Source organism: Serinus canaria, chromosome 11 (assembly GCF_022539315.1).
Source record: "Serinus canaria isolate serCan28SL12 chromosome 11, serCan2020, whole genome shotgun sequence".
In the NCBI taxonomy this organism is placed as follows: Eukaryota; Metazoa; Chordata; class Aves; order Passeriformes; family Fringillidae; genus Serinus; species Serinus canaria.
Genome location: NC_066325.1, coordinates 15,559,709 through 15,584,300, shown reverse-complemented (window position 1 = coordinate 15,584,300; position 24,592 = coordinate 15,559,709). Strand labels below are relative to the sequence as shown.

General features: G+C 41.8%; 1 long non-coding RNA gene across 3 annotated transcripts in view; it reads left to right on the top strand.

The window, feature by feature from the left end:
- The window catches only part of LOC127060051 (uncharacterized), a 124,196-nt gene that overhangs the window by 22,511 nt on the left and 77,093 nt on the right, over window positions 1–24,592 (top strand). Inside the window, exon 1 of one of the 3 annotated variants that reach the window (XR_007778591.1) lies at window positions 16,601–16,695. The exons of the other annotated variants lie outside the window; for them this stretch is intronic. This is a non-coding gene — a long non-coding RNA (uncharacterized LOC127060051). Of the gene's footprint in view, window positions 1–16,600; window positions 16,696–24,592 lie in introns of those variants that run through there. 3 annotated transcript variants of the gene reach the window in all.

The window sequence follows — 24,592 nt, the reverse complement described above, 5'->3', positions numbered from 1 at the left end:
TAACTTCTTCATCCTGCATTCATTGATGACAAGCAGGGCTCCCACTGACTTTGATGGTGCAGAGTAAATACCTTATCTATGGCTGGAGTAATCAAATTTAGTTTTCTTTTCAGGTACGTGCATGTCTTTGATTTTCAGGTTATCAGTTATGAGAAATTTCAAAATCTCTCTTAATCAGGATTAGTACAGCCAGGTTATTTGCCAAGGTTCTGTTTTGAAGCACGTTTGCCAGTATGGGTGAAGGCAAGGTTTAATCTCCTTGGCAGTGTGTGACTTCCATGGAAAATGGTCTGGATAACAAATATATATGGGTGGTAGTGATACTGATCTCTTGTGACTCATTAGTGTGCCCCACCAGCTTATTTTATTTAAACCATTGAAGGTTAATAAAAGAGTTGTGGCTTTTACTGCAATCATTGTGGGCTGCACTGGGGCTAAAATTCTGGTGGCAAAATTCCTGAGCTAACTGCTTTCCACTCTCAAGTTAAATTTTAAAAACCATTATGATGATTAATCCTGGCTAATTATTGTTGTCATGAACACTAAACCAAATGTGGGGCCTCCAGACTGTCTCATGTCATGCTGCCTCATTGATTATTTTATTCCCTCCTTGAAATATGTTCTGGGAAGAGCAGCAGACTATAGTCTTCATGACATGTCCTCAAGTGCTCTGGGAGTTAAACATCAATTTCTATTTACATTTAATGAACAAAAAAATTAAAACAAAAGGTCCAGAAACCAGAATAAACATAATCATCTGGGATTCCAAAGTCTGGATCCCATGGTGCTTGTGGCTTACACAGTTTGTGCCTTGTAGCACATATGGGGGAGGAAAAGAGCTGAAACATTTCTTTCACCTTTCAGGGCTCAACCAGAGTAGCCCATGTTCATCCTTCTGCCCTCAGTTATAATTCTGTGTAAAGAGTTCTGGGTGAGGCTCAGGCTGAACTCTGAGTTTTCTGTTGTTGCCCTGGTCAATGAGATGATGCTGCAGTGGAGAATGAGCCGTTCCTTCAGCAGCAGAGATGTGAGAACAAATAAGGTTTCCTGTAATGCAGTCATTATCCTAATGGACTAATTCTCTGTAGTGACTTGAGACAATTTTCTTTTCTCATTTCCTGCCTTTTATTTTTTTTGGTGTGTGTTTTGGGGTTTTTTTTTGTTTGTTCCTTTTCTTTTCTTTCACCTTCCCTGCCTCCTCCTGCTCCTTGTTCTACTTTTCTAGATGTCTTTTGACCCTCCCTCTGTAATTCTCAGGACATTTTATGTGTTTGCAGTCAGACATTGCTTCTCCTTGTACTCAGGTCCCTCCATTTCACTTGGATCACCAGTGCTGTGGGTTGTTGGCTCAGGAACATGGTCCCCTACAGCTTCACAGCACTGCTGACACACAGGCCTGAGAGTTTTGCTACAAATCAAGTTGATTTAAAAATTCAGGAGGGAAGGTGGTGATGCACCATTCCCCCTGCTGAGTCTGGAGCAGGTAGTCCATTCTTGAGAGAGCCTTGTGGCTGCAGGAGAGCTGCATCTCCTGTGGGTGTTGGTGCAATCACAAGGGCTAAAATTGTATATTAGGTGGTGGAATTTGATCTGCAACGTGCAGGGGCAGATTGTAAATGTGGCACAGTGAGGAGTACGCCTGTCAGATTTGCATGTCAATATTCCATCGCTTGGGAAATGTGTAGGACATGGATTGAAATAGAGCCTTGGGGAAACTGCAGTTTTGTCCAAAGAAATGAAGAGATATTAATTTCATATAATTGCACAGATCTTTAGGAGGTGCAGCTCTGGAACAGGATCCAGTGTTTTCTTTGTCAGGTCCTGTCAGTGACGGTAAATCAATCACGGTGCACAAACTTGAATTTCAGCTGGTAGATCCAGTCTCCATTGCACCTGTGCTGTTCCTTCAGCCCTCTAATTAGATTAGAATATGGGACACTAAGTTTATGGTTTTTAAAGACAAGCATGAAACATAGGACATTTTAAGTAAAAAATAAAATCCAAGTACGAAACTTCAGTTTATATTAATAATTTGTATGCATATGCTTTCCAAATTAAACATTTGCATGTCCCCTGGGACCCCTGTAAATTAGGCAAACAGCAGAGGTATATACTGCTAGTCTTACATAGGAAAAATGGGTGGAAATCCAACTCTGGTTACTTAACAGGGTGGCTGGTACAGCAGGGCATCTTTATTAGGCATCCTTATTAGTTTGCTACTAATGGGAGCAGTAATGGGAACCAGGTCAGAAAAATGCATTTCTTTGACTAAGCAAATGATGTAACCTCAACTTTAATATATAGATTATTATAGTGAAGCTGTTAGCTATCTGTCATCAACCAAATAGCTATTTAGCTGATCAGAGAAAAATAATTAAATCATCATGGTGTGAAAACATCTGAAAAAAATTGTGCCTAAAACCTAAAATGTTTTCCTCTAGACAGCAGACACTAGGCAGGTACTCTTTGGGAAGACTAAATTGTTTTCTACGTTGTTTTCATGAGAAAGTTGTTACCAATTCTTGCTACTCAGCTTTTTCCTGGTTAGAACACTTTCCTCCAGACTGAGAGGCACATCCTTGAAGTGGAGTCTGTGGCTAAAAACCTGACATTTCCCTTCAGCCCTCACTACAGTGCTGGTGGCCATTTGCAGAGGTTTGGATCTTACCACAGGCCCTTCCTGGGCCCAGGATCTTGACTAGTCAGTGTTCAAACCACATTATTTCACCCCAGGGTGGTACCAGGTAGTCCTAGGAGTCTCTGTGGAGAGCACCTGAGTTGCCTGCCTTCTTCCTCTCCTTCCCATGAGCAGCAAAGCCCTGTGAGATAGGGGCAGTGTGAGGAAGAGGAGGAGGCACCAGGCACATGGCTTTAAGAAATGAGCCTGCTGCCTTGCAGGGTGTTACCTGTTGCTGCTTAGTAAGTGTTTGTTTCTTTTCAACACTAATCTCTCTCAAAATATTTAACTCAAAAACCTTGGAGGCTTCCAGAACAGAGAGAAACTGGCAGAGCCAGCTCAGGGCTGGCTTTGCAGCTGCCCTTTCCTGGGAAGGGGGTGCATGGGAAAAGCCTGCTTTTGGGAAGATGTGCAATAGGATATTACTTCATTTCTCTCTGGAACAACTCCTCCTGAACTCAGTCCATTCCAGCTCCATGTGCTGCAGTCTCAAGGGAAGGATCAAGTCCTATAAGTTGCTCTTTATTTTTTGCAGTGCTTTTCTTTGCTCACCCAGGGTTATGGGGCCTTGCTCTGGGTTCCCACTTGGGCTGGTACATCTTGTCAAACCCAAAGTGAAAGCAGGATCAGAGGACCTGCCCAGTTCCCATGGGCTGACCCTGCCCATGCCTCCCCTCAGCCCTTCTTGCCCAGCACTGAAGCCTGAAGCCGTTTGACCGTCCCCTGCCTCACCCTTTGTCCTCCAGATCCCCCAGAGTGCCGACCCCTGCAGCAGTTCCTGTCCTTCCTGCTGCCCCCTCTGCACAGCCCAGCCTCCTCCACCACCAGCTTCATCTTCTCTCCTCTCCCCCTCCCACGGCTTCTCATGTAATGACTTCAAAACCCTTCTCCTGCCCCATTCCTGCCTCTGGCTGTTGTCTCACCGCCTCCATATCTTTATGGATGCTTCCACTGTATTTCAGTCCCATGATCGAGCCAAATGGATGGATGGGGGCACAGAGGAGCCCATGACGTGGCTTTGCTCTAATCTTAGGTTTTCCCTGTCTTTGCTCCTTTGTTTGTGGTTGCCTCTTACTGTGCTCCTGCGATTTCTAACGCAGATGATAAATTAGGACAGTGGGGACTGTAAAAGATAAGGTAATAACAGAAATGAAATACCAGGCCAGGATTTTAGCTGGAGTAAATCAGCTGCTGATCTAAACCAGCTGGGGATTTGGCCCATGCTAAAATGAAACTATAGGATACGAAGAATCCATATAATTATTCCCCAAAGAACACTTCTGTCATGGTGCCAGACTGATGTTTCTATTCTTGTTTTAAAAATGATGTATTTTAGAAAGTGATTGTCTCACTGTTGCCCACCTGTGGTCACAATATTGGTTCTTTCAAAAGCGAACATGCCAAGTCCTTCAGGCACTCAGCAGTGCCTCTTGAAATGGCTCCCCTCAGCACCTGGAGTTTCTCTTAAAAACTGCTAATTCCAAAAAGAAACAAGGCCCACCTTCATTTCCCTGCTCGGCAGCAGCAGAACGCTGCACCTCGGAGTCTCACGGTCCAATTCTGCCTGAAATTCCAGATTGTGCTGTTGAGTTATTCCCCTCCCTGCCAGCCCCCTTCAGTGCTGAGCTGTTAAACCCAACGCTCTGCCAGGAAGGGCTTCAGTGCAGGTTGTACGTGGTGGGGTCTGAGCCAGTGGGGAAGTGTCCCCTGTGCCCGGCCCGTGGCTGGGTGCTGTGCTGGGAGGATTTGTGGCTTTGGTTTGTGTGCTGTGTCTGTGTGCACTCAGCACAGAACATTCAAGAATGGACTCCTCTATTTCTTTCAAAATTTAGTGGAAGGTTGCTCCCTTCCTTTTTCAGGAAAGATGGCATTGATCATTATATCCAATTTCACCCATTTTTTTCTCAGCTCAGGGTTATTTCTGTGTTTGCTACCTTGCATGACCAGGAGTGAACCTGAAATCTTGAACTCCAGAGTGCAATGAGAGCTGGGCTTTCTAGAAGGCAGTCTGAAGTCTCCTATTGCTTGTGATCTCTATCAAAATATAAACCAAGGAGATGGTTCTTACCAATCATTAACAGCAAGGCTGGCACAAAGGGCTAAGTCTAGTAATCATACTAAAAAAAATAAATTAATAACTCTCACTGTAGTCTTAGTTCAGCCTCACCAGCCATGACATGTCCTTTCTTGCACACAGCAATGAAAATAGACCCAAGTACTGAAGGAGAGAAAAAAAAAAAGAGAAATAAAAGAAAACCTAATTTGTTCTCTATTAAGCTTCTGAAAAGCTTAAACCCATTTCTATTCCAGTTAGTAGCTAAGTGAAAATGTAACTGCTTTATATATTTCACTAGAATTAAACTTAAACCTACAGAATTAGGTTTATTAATTTCTGTCAGTGCTCAATGGGGAAATAAGAGTGCCCATTCATTAAGGATACACAATTACTGCAGACAAAAATGGAGCACAGTGCTATTAACCATAATAAAAATGTTGAACACTGTGGAAATTTTCATTAAATAGAATCTATTCCTTATATGACTCTACTTAATCCTTTCTGTCTTTTTCCCCCCTTTGTGTTCTCCAACTAATTTTATTTTATTACTTAGCTCTTATGTATGTTTCTTAATGTAATTATGATTAAATATTTTTAGTAGTAAACACTATTATTTCATAAAAAAAAAAAATCTGTCCCCACACTTACTTCAGCGAAAAGTGGTCTTTGGGAAACAATGCAAGCATTAAGTAGTTTCATTATTATTATAGCTCATGAAGATAAAAAAGAACCCTACAGAAAATAAAAAAAGAAAACCGTATCAGCCATCCACTAAAGTAGGGCTGACTTTGTGGAGGAGATCCTTAGGTGGAGCACCCAGGTGGACCAGAATAAATCCATTGAAATCAAATGTCAGGGTGGTAATTATGACTGAAAAAAAAAATTAATAGTGAATAAATAAAGAAGATGCTTGCTAAAAGCATTTAAGCCAAAATAATCATTTATAACAAATATATTTTCAGATTTTCATTATCTTCACATAATACTTTGAGGAATCACTGATCCCTCAAGTGGAATTCTTTGATGGAAACTATATGTCATCTGAGGGACACAGCTTTAATTGCTTGGGAAGGATCATCAGTTAGTAACTATGATATGGATTAGCTGATGACTTTAGCTCATGAAACTCCATTGAAGCCAATGGGATTATGATCATTTCTAATAAAAAAAGACTTATCTCCAGTTGAGTTAAAAATGAATGTGACAGTGCCTGGTTGAGTGGGTGACCTGTATTTCTTGCATAGAAGTAAATGAATAATAAATAACTATGCCCTGTTGATCAAAGATATTTATTTAACCTGAGGGCTACATTATTAAAGACCTCCTTAGGAACGTCAGAGGAGATTTTGCTCATGTTCTGTACTCCAGGGGCTTGGGCAGTTCTCAGACTGTCAGCACAGGGCCCGCAGCTCCAGCAGGTCTGTAGGTTTGGGGAGTGGGGCCACAGAGAGACTTGGATCCCCAGTGTTCCTGTTAGGCACAGGAGATGCTGGATCTGAGGGCTCAGGCTGAATTCTTGCTTTGGATGGCAGGGATCATTCCCAGAACTCACTGAACCCAGACTGAGCATTGTCATTATTTTGGCCCAGCACTTGCTTCAGAGCCATGCTCCAGACTTTGAGGGGCTGCTCCCTCAAGCATTTAGACTTTTTTTTTTTTTTTTTGTCTGGGATCATTTAAATGATAAATCCTGATATAAGAAATTAAGAAAATAGACAGGAGACTAAGTGGCTATACTGTAAATGAGCCATGTGGGGCAAGCTACCTCTCTCTGGGCAGAAACATGGACCTTCTGGGGAAAACCTGGCTTATTGCTGGTGCTCACAGGTCCTGGTGAGGGACTGCAGCTGGCTCACTGTAGTTTTTGTTTGTTCTGTTCAGAGGATGCAATCAAATGCGAGCATGAATGATTTTTGACCAACCAACAGCTTTGTAGGGACAAGTGACTCTTGTGCTCACAAGTAAGGTGGTCTGAATGTGGCCATTTGCACTTAGGAAGGGTTGTATCAAAAGCCTTTTCAGAGCTGGTAACTTTGGTTATTTATAGATCTTTTTCTTGGATGACCTGATTGATGATATGCAGATGGTCAAGGGGGCATTAGATTATTCTAAAGCCTTATTGTACCCAGAGCTGTTTGAAGTCTAGTTGCTTATTTCTCTCTATTAATAGCACCTTTCAGTTTGGGCCTTGGTTGCTGGCTTGGATGTTCTGACAGCATCTGTTTCTTTATCCCATCTCACCAGAGAGCTGAATAGGACACTTGTTAGACTTCCTGGCATTTAAGTACTGGAAAAGAAGGCACCCTGAGATAGAAAAGATGGGAAACCACCATGTCTGTCCACCTCCACATTCACCAATAACATAGCACAAAACTCGTTTTCTGTGATTTCGGTATTGCTGCTGTAGGACTCATTTCCATGTTGGGATGTCCTCTGCAGTTGCAGCTCTGAAGCAGAGAGAAGTGGTCATGACCTTTCTAGTTCTTGGACTTAATAATGGAAGAAGTGAGGTGTGGAAACATGTAGATGGATTACAGCCAAAAGAGATTGTTTTCTGAATAGACCTCGACTATTTAGCATTCAGTAAACAGCTTTAATACAGGACAGTAAAAACTGCCTATGCACTTATTACCTTGGTATGGTTAACTAGGCAGAGTGTAACCACAGAAATATGAGTGCATTTCAGTAAACACACAAAATGGCTTCATTTTCAAAGTACAGTAGTTCCCTTAGGTATTCTAAAATCCATTCTTCTGTAGACAAATATTCATTTTCTTTCAGCATTAATTGTAGTATTGTTGCTGATAATGTTTCCTGCATTATACTCAGCTGTCTCATACTGTGGATAAGAGAAATCAGATTGAGAGCAAGAACAGAAAATACTAAGATTGCAGCTGCATCTCCTGGGGAAATTATTTGCCATTTCAAATGTCATTCAGCCTGATTCATTATTAACGGGGAGTACAAGACACCTCCTGCTTGAAAACTGGTCTGCACAGAAATGGCAAGCTGGTTTTATTGTTGCTGTCCTGATGATGTAACCTTATCAAAATATGTGCAGGTTCTGTTTTGTCTCTACTCTGAGCATAACCTTTGGTATCCTGGGTAGTGGCTAAATTAATCCGCTCCCTCAGAACAATGCAATTTCAAACACAACAAACCCCTCCTGTTGTTAAAGAACATTTATCTGCTTTACTTTCATTTGCATTTTCCATAAATTGAGTAGCAGGAAGTGTGAAACACCTGAAGTTCAAAGTCTCTGGAATGCACAGATGTTGATTTTCATTATAGACTCCAAAGATTGGCTCCTAAGCAACACTGCAGAGATTTTTGTGTAACTTAACCACCTTCCATTCGTGTGCTGGGACTCTGGGAACTCTCCAAAGAGCAATACAGCAGATTCCTGGAGGACTGGGGATGACTGGTGTGCCAGAGTGAGAATTGAAGTTATTGTCAAGTAACCTTTTGATTATCGGGTAGAATATTTCCTTAGTCTGATTGGGTTTCTTTTAAAAGATAAAGATAAAGAATGCAAAAATGCTTTGGTTCTTTTGCTCTACCTAAAGAGGTGTGAGCGTGTTGGTGACTCAAACTGGCACTTGCCCTTCTCTTACTTTGGTATTTGTAACTCACAGCAGCTTGTGCACTCCCTGCTCCCACAGCTTTGCTTGTGCTGCCTGCTCAGATTTTCCTCTCTGACGTAAAATAAGGGATGCACCTTCCCCCCCACATATCCAGTGGGGTTGGACCTCTGGGGATTTCATGAGTTTTCCCTCCTGAAATCTTCATACAGCATCTTGTGGCATCTTTGTCTACACCCCTATTTTGGAAGCAGATCTGTGCCTGGGTGAACCTGGGTGAGATATTCTATGTGTTGTGTAGAGCAGTCTTGGTACTGGGATTTAGAAGGGTACAAATTTATAAGACTGGAGCTTTTCTTTTGTGCACAGCATGGAAAGATGAGTGTTTAATGTGTGGGTTCATGTCCAGATGATAACACCTGATGTTTTCTGCAAGAGCCATCCAACACAGGTTTCGCACAAAATTCACTTCCCTTCAACAAAGGGGAAACCTTGGTTTAAAATTCCAGTCCTCCCTTTACCATCTACACCAACTCAGTCAGCAAACTCCATCTTGGCTAAAGGCATGTAAAGCTGAATATTATTGTTTAATGTCTACTGAGTGGAAAAATAATTGTCTTGTCATCCTGCAGCTTTGACTCTTTTCCTCTGTGGAAAGAGATATTCAAATTGAAGCATAGGGCAAATGAAACAAGTCACCAGTGGCACATTTTGTGTACCTCCGTCTGAAGATTAAACTGTTTCAAATTGCCCAGCACATCATGTGTAGATCTAATGTGAATACTGTGTTTGAGTTGACTAATACTTGTGTAGAAGGAGTGAGAAGAAGACAGAACCAAAATCCCATTGGGGTACCATTAATGAATATTTCCCAATTTTCCATTCTTCTCTTTATTGGAGACTTCCAAAGGCCAATTTCAAGCAAGATAGAGACAAAGTTGCTTTGTCACTAACAGCAGTGTTAAACTGTCTACTTCACACCTCTTATCAAGCCCATGTCTTCATGAGGCAATGAAAAAATCCCTGCAAGTGGTTCTGAAGGATTAGCAGAGGTGTGAAATCTCACCTTGCATAAGAAATATATTTTGCTCTCTTTGTAATTTCTGTGTGATTTCGTGGTTGTGAGTATTGACTTTTCCTGTCAGGCACTGAGGCAGTAGATGCTGACAGATGTCTGTATCAATCATCAGAGCAGTCTTGAGGATATGACCCATGCATTGAGAGGAGATAGAGCCCTGTATTGAATTATGGCCAAGAAGCACTCAACAGAATTGTGGCCAGGTCAGCTCTGCCCTGCGCTGATCCTCAGCAGGTTGTTCAGGCCGCCTTAAGTCTACCCAGAGGGTCAGCGTTCCTGGGAGCCACCACACCACACAAGAATTGTTTATTCTTTAACTCACAAAGCAAGGACAGTCTTTCCTCCTTTATTCAGTGTTGCCAGAGCTGGTCTCCATTAAAATTCATGAACATTGGTGGATAAATTTCTTCGGTTTGAAAAGGTGATAAAAATGGTGAGTGCAAGCAAGTTTGCCTACTTGTCCTTTTCTTCCAAAACCTTGTAGTGATGATCTTGGCTACCTTGCAGTGCTGTGCTGTTAAATCATCCAACTGGGAGTGATGCAACACCAGACATGTGCAGAACCTGCTTGAGTGGCACACAAAATTGCTGCGCTAGTTCATGGGGATGAGTCAGAGGAGGAAGTGGCTGCAAGAGTATCTCACAAAGTATAAAGAATCTGAGGTAAAAAATGTGAAGAAGAGTGTTAGGGATGAGGATGCTGGATCTTTATATACAGATAAAATAGTGCTGAAATGCTGATGAAGTGAACATCATTTCAGAGCACATGAAACCTACAATTTACATCAACTAAATGTGAAGAGGCAAAAGAACAAACACGAACCATTATGGAAACAAGTTCAGCCATATTTGTAAAGAAGCAAATCTTGTGATGGCGCGTGCACATATTTTAGTGCGTGCTCTGCAGTATGAGAACATTTACTTCTACTTGAAATTCTGTAATTTGCGTATTTGTTCTGAGCAAAAATCAAAAAAAGAGCTAGCTTATGAAGTATTTGGCCATCAAGTTTTTCCCTGTGGATGATGGCCTGCAATTGCAGGGGCTTCCTGCAGAAAGTGCAGAGGGTATCTGAGGCCAACTCCTGCTACAGACAAATCTCAATTCAGGTCTTTTTGGTCAATGTTGTTCTGAAAGGGTTCAGTTCTGTGTCAGTCAGTGGACTGATGGTTTGGTGTTGGCTGCTGAGGACCCAGGTCAGTGTGCCCTTGCCTGTTCCCATTGTTTCAGTCACCGTCAGCAGGCTTTGCACTAACCTTAGAGACTGTGACCCGAGCAAAAGTATAATTTGTTTCTCTTCTATCACTTTCTGTAGGGAAAAATCACCTCCTCTTTGGTTTTTGTTCATTGTTGCTAATCAGGCATTCACAAATCCTTCTTTATTAAAGGAAACTGAGGACTGGTATGTTCCAAGTGACATCAAGCTGGAAGGAATCAGTTACATTCTTCAGAGTGTTGGAGAGAAATATTGACATTATCAGGATTACCAAAATCTCCTGAGAATATTTTTGTAAAACAAGTTTATTTTATAAATGTAAAACATGGTATCAGTTTCTGCAATATGGGATATTTAAGAGTCCTACATAATGTTAATGCACTTTTTTAATGTGACTAAGAAAACTGAGGCTGGGGTCAGTTTCTCCCTCAGAAAGAAGAGATCACAAAGCAAAGAGATTCCTGCATGTCTGGAAAAATGAGCAGCAATAATTTTCAAAGCATACTACCAGGTATTGTGGGAACTATCTCTGTCTGAAATATATGTGAATATTGAGTGGATACTTATATCTTTTAAAAAAAGTTGAAGACCGGAGACAAGCCAATATTTTTTTACAAGCATCACAGGTATTACCCTACAACCAGAGCAATTGTAGGACTAGTGATTCTAACCAAAAGAGTGTTCCAATTTTTGTCACATCGGGTAAAATTAGAGAAATAGCAAACAATTAGCAGAATGTTTTCAGAAAACTGAAATTAAAATAATAAAAGCTTACCTGCATAAGTTTGTTTTTTCCAGTGAAGTAGGAGAATAAAATGAATTTTTGTTTGCTGGCTGAAAAATCAGAGCTAGACACAAGAAGTTGGATAATATTAATGGATCAAAAAGAGGAGTTTTTTTTTTCAAAGTGTAAAAAATAGTATCAGGTTCAGTGTAATAGACTTGAAAATAATCTGCTTTTGGGAACCAGGGTGTTTGTAGTATATCAGATAAAATAGCTCTCTTGGAAGTTTTTCCTGTGGTCACATTGTTAAAAAGCTTTTAAATTTATGTTGTTGTTTTGGCAAAAAATATGAAATTGATGAAAAATTATGGCTGACAATGCAAGTTGGAATGAATAACTACACATATATGTTGATTTTAGCCGTTGATTTTGAATAGCAATAAATCTAGAATTCTACCAGCTCAACTTAGGGGAGGCTTTCAGCACAGTCAACCACAAAATGCAGTGGAACCACTCACAGAGCATAATTAGAGCAGATGCTGGTATAACATCCAACTGCTGTTCACTCTTTATTATGTTAAATCCTGCCTTTCCTGTTTATTTGGGTTTTTTTTTCTTCCTTCCCTAATACTTACCAAGACAGCTTTTAGAAATTCCCCACAAAACCCAGAAGGACCTTGCTGTTTTATTCCAGGAGCTCCTAGTGCAGTTTTGTGAGTGTGTCTGTGTGTTCTGTACGGTGTATTTTAAAAAGAAAAGAAATGTTTTTGCTAGTATTGAGGCACATATAACCAGGCATCATCAAGAACCCTTATGATTGAATTGAGGTTGCACCAAAAAATTCAAGTTTATTCCCAGCTTTTTGCCTGTGATTTGGCCTGACATGTTACTGCTTTTCTGCTATTCCCTCTCCCAAACTTCTCTTTTTGATTGTAAATGAAACTCTGCAGGGAGATGGAAACTCCTTCCTCAGAATCTTGTGAAGCAGAATAGGATCTTAGTGTTGGTTGAGACGTCAGGTCAGTATTGTGATATAAATAAAAAATAAACAGAATGAACACAAGTTGAGGGGAGTCATAAATTCATCTCACTGAATACAAACTGGAGTGGTTTTTTTCTTTTTTTTCTTCTGGATTTATTGCAATGGTTTGAAATGAAATTCCCTAGCTGACAGAAGATCATTCAGCATTAGCTGTTTTAAAACTTTCACTGAAATGGAGTGAAATAAGTTTGTTATTTATGAAGTTCATCTCACAAGTTCCCAATTTGGTGAAAACTGTTTTATTTTGCTTCACATTTGAAACCTGCAAATAGCTGAGTTAATTTAACTAAAATGAGCATTCTCAAGATGACCTGTAAAGGGGAAAAAAATCCAACCCAACTGTACTTTAATCTAGAAACCATCAAAGCCTTCTTGACACACGCATTATTGTAGGGCTCAGAAAAAATAAACAGTTTATGAAGAAGATTAAGAGAGAGTTTGGATTTTGCTTTTGACATATCTTGTCTCCAAATCTTAGCTGAGGATTTATTAGAACACTATCATGTCAAAGCTGCCTCATTTATATGATAACACATCTGTAATGTTTTACAAGTGCAGCAGTCCTCGTTCAGAATGTTGCTCTTTAAGTCCTAAATTACAGTACCTGGAGAGGTATGCATAATTATAGTGCATGTTAGCAAATGATAGGATGCATTTTCCCCTAGGCTCTCTGCATTAATCATCAGCAGAGTGGGTGCAATAAAATCATAATTGCTTCTTCAAAAGTTATAATCGAACTTATACAACTTTAAGTTAGTTGTATGGCAATACGATATCGACTGTCACGGAGCAAGCCCGTTTCCTTCATTTCCTTAAAATTAAGGTAGTGCTGCTCGGTGGTGAACTGTAATTAGCATCATTTTCATTTACACATTTGGGTTTTAGATCCTGAGTGAGTGCATGATGGTGGAAGCTCCAAGCTTGATGAAACGATGCTGATTTACATGAGCCGAGGGCCTCTGGGCTGATCTCTGCTTATTTGTTGGGCTGCCTGCAGCTGGTTGGGTGGAGGATTAACCTCTTCTGTCTCCTTAACTAGCAATTGTAGCTGAAGAAAGGATGGTGTTAAGGAAAGGAGATATTTTACATAAGAATCCCGGTTTGTATTCTTCAGCTTGGGTATGGGATTCACCACAGGAGGATTTTGCTGCAGAGGGCTGAGCTGGTCCTGTGCAGCTGTGCCAGGGAGCAGTTGGCACCTCCCTGGCTCCCACCTGCCTGCTCAGGTAACTTCCCTGGCTCAGCTCTGGTGATGCTTTGACCTCCCAGTGATTGAACTCGGAGATGTAACCTGGCAGGAAATCAGATCCCTCCCCTGTCTCTGGTGGAAGAGTTTCGTGCTGGTTTTGCTTCCTGAATTCACTCATTTTCTTGTCAGATGAACGCCAGTGACCCTGTGTGAGGCTGTATAATAGGTAAGTGTAGGATGGAACCAGTTAAAGGTACTCTCATCAGCTGTCATGAAGCCAAGCCTACAATCAGAGATCAAAGCAAACCTTTAATTATTTAGGAAACATCACTGATGTAATCAATACACCTTACAAAAACAATTGTTTCACTCCAGTTCATTGCCTCTTGGGCTGATACATACACACACACGCAGAAGTATGACATGCATATGTATGCACACATGTGTATATATGTATTTATATACACACATATACACACACACATAAAATGACTTTTTTTTTCTTTGAAGTTTGGCCAACTTTTCCGTGTGGTTGCAGCAGCCATGTGTAAGGGCATGTCCACAGGGCCTATCTGAGACCCAAGGGACTCAGAAGGCTAATGGATGTGACAGAAAATCAAGTTTTTTCAGTTTTGCACAATCCTATTCCTTAAAATCAGGTCTGTAAATTAAGATCTGAACCTACACATTGAAGGCTGGATCCTGCAACAAGGCTTTCTGACCCCAATCCAGTAAAGCACTTAAATATATGTTTTAACATTAGGTGCATGTCTTGTTATGGTGTGACATCAAAGGGGCTTATTTTGCTTAAAATTAAGCACATGCTTAAACACAAGGTTGTGTATTTGAATGAGCCATATCCAAACGGCTGAGCCGGAGAGCTCAGCACCTTGCTTCTTCACTGCGCAAATATAATCACAAAGAAAAGAGACAAACAGAACAGAAGCCTCCACCTTTTCCAAAGCACTCCCATTGTTGGTTTGTAGCTAATTTGCACAGAAACACAGCAGCTCACACTGGTTTCCACAGCCTTGAACACTTGGTGCTCACCATGGCGGGCGTTGCAGGGACTGCTGCTCGCTGCTGCTTCCAGAGCTGGCTGGTCCCCCCGGGATGCTCCTTTGCTGACCACAAAAATCCAGGCTGTGGCCATTTCCCCAAAATCCAGAGAGCTGAGGGTGTGTTAAGGTGCATCCCCAAGCTGTAGCTCCCATACAAGGTGTGCTCAGCCACTGCTGCCACCCAGTTCTGTCCTCTCTGTGATTCCAGCGTCATGGGCATGGCAATTACGCATTTAATACTTGATTTGCATGAGATTAGGCTGCACACTTGTGAAATGCAAGCTGGTGATAAACACCCTTAAAAGGGCTTAGAAGCATCCAAAAATAATGTGTTTCACACCAAGTGAAGTATTTGCTGAAGTGCAGAAAATGGGAAAAGTTCCTCTCCACACTTTTATCCTCAGTTTTTGAAGGAAACTGTCCTAAAAGATCCTAGGCTGTCCCCCTTTTGTGCCAGAAATGCTAAATATAATAGTAATACCCTACCAATCAAAGCATCTTTACTTAATTTTCTGAGGCTTTTAGTCTCCTACAGATCAGAATTTTGTTTCTCTCTCCAGCTTGCTGGTGTTAATAACCAATACTGTTAAGCAACGAAATTTCTGAGAGTTAAAAATAGGCTTTCAATAGCTAAAATGTACCATGCAGTTGTGCATTTAAATGCCACGTGCAGTTTGGTGGAAAATAATCTTAAAGGAAAAAAAAAGAAGAAAAAAGATTGACTTCATTTTTGTACTCTGAAAACTTGGTGTTAAATTATTTTAAAATGCACCCCAAGTCACAACAAGCTGCTGTGTATCAGGTCACACTGCCTCCTCCAAAACCATGCTTATCTTTAAATTTTCCTTTCATAAACATTTGGCAAATATAACATCAATTTAAGCTGTAATGACCACATTTAATTTTCTTTTTAAATTTATTCTGTTACTATATATTGGTATCCTGGTTGATGCCAAGTCAGCCAGCCACAGGTCTGTTTTTCATTTATGCATTGAACTTCCTTAGGTTAGACATGCTCAAGAGTCCTGGTTTAATGCATAACCCTAATTATAACTTAGAATTAAGCTACTGCTGACTGCAGCATTTTAGGCAGGGGAATCAAAGAATGTATCTAATGAAAAAAAACACAACTCCACCCCTCACTAGTACCTTATCTTTATACATTTTTTTATGTTGTTCTTTTTTTCTTTTTTTTTTTTTTTTAGATTGAGTGCATAATACAGCCATAAACCAGCAGTTTAGATAATATAGTCAGCTTGTCAGTTTATATATGTCTACTCTGAGCTTAAGGGTTTTCTGTTTGCTTTGAATTGGGCCTCAGTTCTTATTAAAATGCTACAAGCTTTTAAGAGATTGTAGTATCACAGACCAGTGATAGCTCAACATTTTAATATATCATTATGTTGGACCTATATCTGTGCACTCTAAAATTGCATTACTGTTTAAGCTGGTTGAAATATTTTTGCAAAATGTTTGGTTTTGGATGAAAAATGCCTTTTCAGCCATGCAGAACTTTGATGAGGAAATTCTTAGAATGTTCTGATGAAAATGGCTTTGGGGTTTTTTTTATGGAGAAACTAAAAATGCAATTCAGAGCACTGTTCAATTACAATAAAAATACTGGGGTTTCCCCACATTTTTACAGGGACTGAAATATTTTTAAGGACATGCTCTTGTGGTCACTTCAAACTTGTCTGAATTTCATATATTTGATTGGAACATTGGGAGAAAAGGGGCAGGAAAGGGAGGGTCTTCTCATTTGGGTCTTTACTCCCAAAATAAATCTGTTCTTATTAATAGAAGCAGGTTTTCAGAGGGGGAGATGATTAATGATGAACCATGTTGCATGGGTCAGAAGGAAATGTGGCCTGGGGAGGTGCCACCATCATCAATAAGACCAGGAAGAACCTGATGGGCCAGGAGGAGCTTGGTGCTCCAGTGGGACTCCAGGACAGGGTCACTGAGGCTGGAGTGACGAGCTGGGATCAGAGCAGCACCACACATTTGGTGTATTCACTGCACAAAGACAAACCTCTCAGGGAGAGATGGAGAGCAGGTGAAAGTCACTGCAAGGTACCTTTGTGCACCAGCCTTTCTGCTGTCCCTTTCCCCACGGTGCCTCCCTCCCACCACGGGGCCTGGGAATCCCTCTCCTGCTCTCCAAGAACCTTGAACCTTTTTGCACCTAATTCTGCTCATTTTCACTGGCTTCACCTGAGGGTAACAGCTCAGTTTCCTTAGAATTAGTCCAGATGTGTGCTGGGCTTTGTGGCTGCAGTGAGAATCCTTTGCCATTGGAATATGAGAGTGTGTTTTCATTCCTGTGACAGTTCTTGTGCCTGCCTGCTCTCTGCAGGAGGCTCGTCAGCCAGAGTTAAACACTGCGTGATAAAATACTAATGTTTTTCTTCTTTGGGGACAGGGAAAGGAAAAAATTCTGGGTTTGTACTAACATTCCACTTGTTCTGCGTGGGCATTCAGCTGTACTGCCAGGAGCTGGGAACGTTTACAGTCCTGGTGTAAATGAAAGCAGACAGAAGCAATGGAGAAACAGGCTGTGCAAGCCTGGGGGCTTGTCCATGCACAATAGTAGCATCAGTTCAGCTGCAAAATCCATTTAGCTGAACCAGTCTATGTCTCTGATTGGACACACTTAAATTGGTTTATAACCAGCTTACATCAAATTAGTTTAAATCAGGAAGTTGCCATAATAGCTGCATCAACCCGTAATTGTCTAATTTGTGTATAGGATGGTCACAAACCAGTTGCCTTTCCTCCATGCAGGCTTTTGCACTGCTTTAGATAATTTAAAAACTGTTTAACCAGCAAAACTTTTGTCTGTAGACAAGCCCTAAAGCCCGAAGTTTGGGTGAGCTGGGACAGGGAGTGAGCAGGGGCTCTGTGCTGCAGCACATGCTCTCAAAGCCAGTGGAAACGGAGATGACAGACACTTTAAAACAAGAATGGGACACAAGACACTCATTTTCCAAAACAGTTTATTGCTCTATATGATGGAAAAGTATGAGGTAAAGAAGTTCAGGACTCCTTGCTGTGACCCAGGGGTTTTTATGAGCTGTGTTCACAAGCATGGAGAGGTCAAAGGGAAGCTGTCCTGAGCCGTGTGGGATCACGTTTCACCCCACAAGCTGGGGCAGCCTCCAGCCTTCTCTAGGTTTAGTCAAAGGATAACAACACCCAGCAGGCAGCGAGGCTGGTGAGACGTGTTCCATCTCTTGAGCTGCTCAGGATGGAGCTGGAACAGGAAATGTTGCTTTTGCTATATGTTAATTGTGGTTCAGAGCTGTTTTGGAAAGACAAGCCCCTCTGGACAGCAAAGGGAGAGGCGGCTTGAACGTGTGACATTGTGGAAACAAAGGCAACAGGAGAATGACACCAGGAGCGGGGTTATCTCAACAGTTCTGTAACTAAAAATGGCCTAAATTGTTTTCCAAAATGAGTTCTTGCAGAGCAGAGAGAAAGCCTCTGATTTCAAGGGTTCCTAAAATACTTTTGGAACGAAACTCTCTGAATGTTCTGTGGGTGTTGATCGCTGGAGTGCTCAGTAGTACTCGAGCTCTGAGTTCACACCATTAAAGCTTTGTCGACATTACTGAAAGCGTCCTCTAACACACTGAAGCAAGCTCAAGAGGCTGTATTTATGTTCTCAGGCTGACTTTAGGGCTGTTGCTGGCAAGCTGTCAATAAAAGAACTTATTAGTCAGGGAGACAGCTTGGATTGGAGAGTTGTTGAAGCAGTTCACTTATGAATGGGACGCAAAGGTGAACAGAAGGAACTTTCTGTGTGTTTAGCAAATGGGAATACCAAGAAGCAGTTTTATCAAGGTAACTTTGTTCAGGTTGCCCAGCAGTAAATGTGCTAGATAGTTGTTTTTTTTTTTTGCTGAGAAATGCTCCTCCAGTCCTGCAAGTATATCTGGTAGAAGCTGTTTTATCCTGTAAGAAATCCTGTAAGAAAGAAGGGAAAATTGGTTTGATGTTCTTCCCTCTTGCTTTTTTTGAATGTGTGGAAGAGCAAGGCGGTTTTTACAGCAATAGAAAATGTAATGATGCATTTCCCTTGCATGAGGCTCCTGGACATTTTCTTACTTCATAAAAGTAGATTGAGATGCCATGGTAAGTAGTATTGTACCCACCAGATAATCCTGCTGGACTCGAGAGCATTGTGGAATATTATTTTGGGTAAAGAGTAACTTGCAGAGGACAGAAATAGCTATGAGAAATAGTACAAATCTTATGTTCAAAAAGCAGTGTTTGGAGAAAGGAGCAGCCTGCTTTTGTAAGAAATATATTTCTTGCACTATGCAAACCATCTTTAAAGACTGAAGTGATCCTAGTGAAAACCATGGGAAAAAGAAAACAAGTGGAAAACAAATGGATCCCTAAAGGGACTGACTGAAAACTTAATCACAGTTTGTGGGGATCATTCATTTGCTCCTGATGGTTTTGTGTTGGCCTAAGAGGAACTTGGGATAAAACAAAGACCTGGCTCACTGTGGCTCGAACCCAAAGTATTTGTACAGCAACTAATGTGTAAGTGGTACCCCATTTACAAGAGGTGGATGGCTTTCCAAAAGACTCCTTCATGTAAATTTTTGTCAGCCCAAAGCTCTGAGAAGGACAGCACATCTCATTATGGCCATACTGTTCCTGGATTATGGTGTGGTGATTTATTTTCCTTCAGGTTTTGCTAACAGTGGTGGGGAGTGAACCCTCCTTGCTTCACCCTGGGAATGGCCTTGGCCTTTCTTTGTTTGCAGTGGGAAGGCTGGTTGCCAATGAGCAGTTCTAAAGTCACATTTTCACTTGCATTCTGGGCAATACCTCCCACATTTTGGGCTCTGCAGTACTCAGTGTAAATGGTTCCTTAGAGCTACTTTGGCAGCCAAAAAAAGCGATATTGTATTTAATTTCTGGCACTGCCACTCGCTGAATTGCCGACCCAGCTGTAGCAGACCTCCAGGTCTGGATGTATCTGGCTGAAGCAGAAGATCCCTGTGTTTCCTGACTGGACTCCATGGAATCCATGCCACTCAAGATCTGATCTGGGGCAGCCAAGCAGAAATGTGACTCCTTTCTGCCAAAGGCATTTCAGCAGTGATTTCAAGGTTGTTCTGGGGGGAAGAGGGACAGAGGTGAATTCTCTGAGAAATTAGTTTTAGTAAGGCTAATTTAGGCCTTCTTCCATGAGGGTTTACCAGGAAGGTCTGTTGTGTACAAGCCAAAGATTAATTTTGTTTTACACCATACTTTTTGAGGAGAAAAAACCCCTTCCCTACCCCCAGAAACGCATTTCTGCTTCCCTTGGATCAGACACTAGTGTTCATGTGTCTGGGTAGTGTGATATATCAGGAGACTGGTGTGGTTGACCTCTAACCCTCTAACTGTGGAATTTTTAATTTTTTTTTTTTTTTACTTCTTTTTACTGTGCACAAAGGTAGTGGTGTGAACATGTTGGAGGCCTGGGAACCACTTGTTTCAGCAGCAGTTACCCTTATTCACCCTGACTTGGATCATATCCCTACCACAATGTTAATAACGTAGTACACTCAGAGAAAGAATGAAATAAAGTCATATGGAAAAAGGTACAGGGCATGTTTGCTATCAAGATTCATTTTTTGCTTTCCCAGCAGTGCCACCGTGGTAGCAGATTTGACTTGTGTCCAAAATGAGCTTTTGAGAATTCATCTTCCAGGCAAAAAAGGCCACTGCTTTCAAGGCATTTGCTGCCCCTAGAAGCCTCCAGGATAATTTATGCTGGTTCTCAGTAAATTCAACCAGATTTGAGAAATCCTTTGAACATGGAGTCTCCGGGAAGATTGTGTCCCTTGGCTTAGCTTGGCATGGAGGGTGGCAGGAAATATAATGCTACTGATGCCAGCACTGACAAAAACCTGTTTTAAACTACAGTGCCATGCATGCAAGGAAACTGCTGCTGGTTTGATAAGTACTGCACTGTTGGCAGGGGAAAATTTAGGTCCAATCAAATTAAATTCTATCATCTTGCTTGGAGAAAAGATGGAGCTTATTTCCATGCTGGGCTCCACATCATGCCACACCCAAATGCCTTTAGTCTCCCATAGCAAACTCTTTTGCAGGGTGAAGTACCTTTCCAGATCAAGACAAGCTGTCACAGGAAGGTGTTTGTGGGGTTGGCATTCAACACAGCATGGGGATTTGGGGCTGCACCCCCCTGGAGCTGAGCTGAGCTGGCAGTATAGCAATGGGGTCTATCCTTATGGGGTCACCCCTCTGACCCTTAGAGGAACAACCAGGCTGGAAGAGCCCAGCACCCAGCTTGCTGTGGCTGGAGATGGTGGTTCTCCTGTGGACGCAGCCATAGTGCTTTGGTCTCTATTGTGTCAAGAAGTGACACTGACCCCATGAACTGCTTTGCAGAACGCCCTCAGCCTCGTGAGTCATCTGCTGTAATTCTTTGGGAGTGGGCAAGCAAGAGAGGCACTGCAAGAAAAGGGCATTTCTTGTGTTGTTCCCAGACTCTGCCATGTGAATCTGCCCTCCTGAAATCCATAAAACCCGCAAGCAGGCTCTCAAACATTTAATTTGAAAGATCTCTGTTTAAATGGTTTTTGACTTGTGCCAGGGCAAGCCTGTCCTTCAGTTAATTATGTTCTAAGCACACAAAGAGAGCTAGTGAAAACAGTCACTTCATAACCATTTTCTTTTTGTAAACTCAGAGTACTTAGATCTGCATCATTTAATCATAATAGAGCCATATGCATGCAGCTTAACTTTTCTGGAAACCAAAATTAGCTAGAAGACATTTTGGCCTATTTCTGAAATGCTTGTGTATGGGGAAAAGTGCTTTGGGAACTTCAAATGGGTATGAGCTCCCAGACCTTGCAGCAGTGGAGAAAAGTTCATGTCAGGAATGCTCCCACCTCTGCCCAGGTCACACAGAAACAAAAACATCATCAGGGTAATTTTAGAGTGAAGTTTACTGGTGGAGTGGTTAACTAGCACAAAGAAACTAAAAGAGGGACTAAGCTGCTAAATGTAGGGCAAAGATTAATCTTGTCATGGGCCAGAATCTCAGGGTGTGAATACCTGGTCCAAAAAAGTTATTTTAGTTGTTGCAACATGACCCTTAAATGGAGCAGAGGAATATTTCTTAATTAGATATTTACATATCTTGCAAATATTTGAAAAAATATATCAGCCTCAATGAAATTCAAACCTATTTGCTTAACGAGGCAGTGCTTTAATGTGCATGTCTGTTTAGATATATCTCTGAGTACCTTGAAAACTCAGAAGGAGGCACATGTTCAAATCATTGTCTAAAAATTCTCAGTGAACAGCCTGGGCAGGGATCACATCCAGGGAGATCTCTGTAGCACAATCACCACGAGCTCCAGGGCTCAGTGCTGAGCTTGCAGTTGTGCTTTGCCAGCAGGGCCCTGCAGCAGTCACAGCAGCTTTGTTCCAGTGGGAATGGTGTCTGAGTCCATCCAGCATCTCCCAGTGCTCTTTCATACCCAGCACTTCTTCTCTGCCAAAATCCCAGCTGATGTAGAGAGAGGATGGTGAAACCATAGGACATTCCAAAAAGTTCCTAAAAAGCTTTGGGTAAGCTTAAGGAAACAGTGTCATCATATCTTGCTAGATATCTTGCTACCACCCCACTCCCCTGTATAAAACTGTCAAAACTTGCTGCAAAAACTGTTAAGAGAATTTACCAATATAGCCTTAGTTTCAAAATAGTAATTACTAACAGGGCAGATACTCTGAGCTGTACATGGATGAAACTATTAATTAAAGGTTGCTTACAGAACTCTCTGTGGCTGCAGAACTGCAACACGAATTTGCAGAGGAAATAGACATTAAAGGCTGCAGCCCATCTTGCAGCCAGCTGTTGGCCACCTGCTGAATAGTCCCTCACAGGGATAACACAGAACATACCTTGGTAAGATTAAAAGGCATATTTTTGGGATCCCCTCATTTGGGTGGGATTCTCTGAATTTTAACAGTAATTCTTTGCCCAGCTCTCAGCTCAAGAGACTTAATACATTTACCTCTGGCTGCTGTGGCTCTCTGTCATCCAGAGAGGCTGAGCTGGTCCTGCCAGCAGCAAGGATTTCTGCTCTGGCTGAGGGGACTGGGGACAGCTGGGTCTCCTTTAAATGGAGAAGGGGCAATGAGTGAATGAAGAACAGGAGGATGACGAGAGAAAGGAAGACAGTGAGAGAGGAAAAGAGAGTAAAGCCATGGAAATGCAGCTGACTGCAAATGCATTTATCCTTTCTCAGGAAGTTCATCCTCGGAGCAGCCCCCGAAGGTAGTGCTGGTAACTGATGCTACCTGGTCTAGGTCTAACTTGCTGTCATGCTGACATGTATCAGGAAATTAAACCCCTTCTCTCTTGCCAGTGCTTCTGAATATTGATTCCTAATTCCACAACCTGGCCATTATTTGAAACTGAAGCTTGCCACAAAGGAGAGCGTTAAAGCACAGGTCAAGGACAGGCCTGCCCTCCATGCCTGCAGCCACTTCCCAAGTGCTTTATGAAAGTCGTTGTGCCATGAATGGATGGGGGGGAAAATAGAGCATATTCAGCATGAATAAAACATGACAGTGATGTGCTAGCAAACTCTGATCTGTTTTGACTGTGATAACAGTGTAAACCTCAATGGATGAGGACAAGATCACAGTGCACTGAAACCATGAAGTCAGCTTAACGTGACCACGGTCCACTCAAACTTCTCTGTCACTCCTGCCAGCTCCCTGCAATGTGCTGTGACTGTGATGTGCATCCAGTGAGAGCAAAGTGACACATGAGCATGGCGTGACAGCAGTGCCAGAAGAGATTTGGTGCTTGCTGTTTGTGGCCAGTTAGCTGTGTGAATGCAAAATGTATGGGGCAGTTTGTGAGGAGCTGGTACTGATCATTTGTGTGAATGGTTTTGACTGAGGAGCATTGGGGTTTGAATATCTGATACAGATTCCTCCTGTAGCAAGCCTCGATAAGCACATGGTTACCACAGCTGCTGGCTGGAAGGTTCACCTTATTTAAGGAGCTTTCTGAGATCTGATCCTGTCCTTTTTTGTCTTCATACCATACCACAGTGGCAGGTTACTAACTGAGATATGTGATGAGATACGGCGATCAATATAATATAAAGATCAACATGTCCTTGAGTTCAGTGCACATCATGTCATAGGGAAGTGTTTTTTCCCCTCTCCATTTGGCTTGATTATTCAAGAGTTCTTTAACCACTACAACAGAATCCTTTTCAGAAGAAGAACGTTTTTCTTTCACCCTAGTTGCTATGAGAACATGAATCATCTCTTTAGCACAATAGCAACAACTGTAGTGCCTAAGTGCATCCACTGATTTTTTACTGTTTGTTCTTTGCTCTCAACAAGATAAGCTGTTGTTATTTCTTTCTTCTTGAACAAGCATAACATGATTGCTGAAGTAGTAAGAATAATTGGACCAAATAGTGAGGCAGTTAATGTAAACAGAAAGAATTTATCTCTTTCAAGTACAGTAAATTGTCCTCCAAAAATATGGAAATCTTGTCTATTTCTTGTTGTGCCCTAGAGCAAATTTTGTTGAGTTTGTTGTCACATCATTATTTTCGGACTCTGTGAAATTGCTAATGAGGAACAGGCTGCTTTCAGTGGGATAATTGTGTGTGTTTGAGGCTGTGGTGAGGTGGTATAGTCCAAGGGTAAATCACCAGCACAGGGGAGGTTAATGCCCTCCTTGAACTCCACATCCACCACAGGTGTCACTTACCACCCAAAGTGCTGCCAGGGAGTGGGAGGATGCTGCCTTCAGCTGCAGTGAGCTATCTCCTGCAGAGAGGGTGTAAACCAAGAAAGCTGATGTGCAAGCTCTTTTCATAGCTATGATGGGAATGAATTCTGCACTGGAGGAAGATGATATCAACAACTATTTTGTTTGATCATGAAGGCACTGAGCTGTCTC